Here is a 2,483-nt window from a genome sequence, read left to right on the forward strand (position 1 = left end):
TTCCAGTACTTTTGTGTGCTTTTTTTTCCTGTGTATCTCCCAACTTTTTCTTCTTTTTTTCCTTTTTTTTTCCAGATGGCTTGATGTGAAAAAAAAGCAAAAAAAAAAGCAGTCGTTGCTTATTCAATTACCATCCTGAAATAAAAATTTTGACTTCGACTTTGACACACACCGTGGCTGACACGTCCTTTCAACGAGTTAGTTCAGTGACCCCACCTTATTTACGACGCAGTAATCAAATATATGATCCTTGACTGATTATATATATATATATATATATATATATATAAAAGAAAGAAAGAAATCGAAAAAATGAACAATTAGAAATTGAAGTTCAAGGTCGGTGGTGATGGTTTTATAATTGAAAATTGCTCCAGCGCAGTTTCTAACTGGCAATTGCATCGCAGCACTGGGACAGTAGCCATACCGTGGTTAATTTTCCTGGCACAGTTATGACTTGCCGGCCCGATATTGCCTCAGGAGAGTTGCCAGTCATTACTGAACTATTACTTGTACCGTGCACATTACTTCTCAAATGCAATTCACAGAGGACTGTAGCACTCAGCTCAGGCTTTTGGAGACATAGTGGTGAGCAGTAGAAAGTAAAAAGAAATTTAATGAAGTGATTTTTGTGCTGCAATCATGTACTGTGTGGGATCTTCTCTGATGCCCTGATGATCAGAACATGTTCACTTCTTTATCTTCAGAGAGAGAGAGAGAGGAGATAGATACGGTTACGGATAATTCATTTAAGTATTGGCTATAGCTCCTCACGAACGGGTGCAAACACATGATCATGTAACAGAAATAACGAGAGAGGGGCGGGGGGCGGGAAGGGGGGGGGGGGGGGGGCAAAATAATGGTAGTTTCAGTTTCAGTTTCAGTAGCTCAAGGAGGCGTCACTGCGTTCGGACAAATCCATATACGCTACACCACATCTACCAAGCAGATGCCTGACCAGCAGCGTAGCCCAACGCGCTTAGTCAGGCCTCGAGAGAGAAAAAAAAAGAAAAAAAGGGCTACTACTATTGATAATAATATAAGGCGCAAAAACTTGATGAAGTCAACTATAAGCGTACAAAAAAAAGAGAATAAATAAAATAAAATAAATAAATAAATGAATAAATAATAATAATATAATTAGATAAATAAATAATAATAATATAATAATAAGAAATAAATAGATAAATAAATAAAATAAATAAAAAACACAACAATGATGATAAATAAGCAAATAACTGTAGAAAATGCAGACACACATTCACACATACACACACATATGCATAATAGATATGCACCAAACATGCAGTTTCACAGATATGAAAGCACAGTCAAATACACATAAACGTACATGAGCCCCAGCACACACACACACACACACACACACACACAATTACCCTGCAACCCCTCTACCCCCCCCTCTGCACACACTCATTTCTAGGCTACGTATCGCAGCTTCCACGGCACACACACACACACACACACACACACACACACACACACACAGGCACACTTACTTGTACAAGTACACACACATACACCCATATCCCCCACTGACCCCCAACCCCACACACATATATACACCCGCACGTTCCAATATTCCGTTGCTCCCACAGTGTAGGCATGCATACACACACATACCTCATCCTCTAGTGTGTTACTCAGTCTATTGTATTTGGAAAAGCCAACAAATTCCAAATAATGGTAGTAAAAGTAAATGTTTATGTGTTAGATGAGCTGCTTCAATAAAAACAAACGTAAATACTCGTGACACGTCTTATTATGCTCTATTCTGTTTCATGTTTCAAAACTTCCGAAATCGGTTGTTTCTGTCATCCTTTCCAAGAGCGCAACAAACAAAAACAAACCAAAAACAGCAAACGTTTGGTGTTTTAAGCTGTCCCATGATATTACACAGCTTTTCAAGGCCACCGGGGCAGTGACTTCGGCGTATCCACTGTTTATGGCTCGGCATAGGAAAACGGGGCCCAGTATTCTCCTTCCGCCGTTTTTAACCTTCCCTAGCCGGTCAGGTACACATTCACACCTGGGTGGGGCGAGGAAAATCGGAGTAAAGTGCCTTTCCCAAGGACACAATACCATGCCGAAACTGGGCCTTGAACTCTGACCACTGACATTATTTCTGCATCTTGAGGAAAATTGGCTGCAGTTATACAAGGCTATAATTTATGTCCATGATGGTCTTTTGTTATTTCGAGAAACATTCTTACCTCTATGCGGGGCTGCAATTACAGGCTATAATGTAAGTTCATGTATTTCTCTTTCTGCCCCTCATATTCAGCCACCGTGAGAGAAAAACAGAGAGAGAGAGAAAGAGAGAAGAAACGACTTGTCATCGTTCCGAAACCACCGTGTCGGCAAGATAAATTATGGATCCAGACTAATGCTCAGTGTTCAGGAAATCATAACATCCTCAGCTGAAGGGCATCGCTGATGTGTTTGACAGCCACTTCATTTGCTCT

This window comes from Babylonia areolata, chromosome 21 (assembly GCF_041734735.1).
Source record: "Babylonia areolata isolate BAREFJ2019XMU chromosome 21, ASM4173473v1, whole genome shotgun sequence".
Lineage (NCBI taxonomy): Eukaryota > Metazoa > Mollusca > Gastropoda > Neogastropoda > Buccinidae > Babylonia > Babylonia areolata.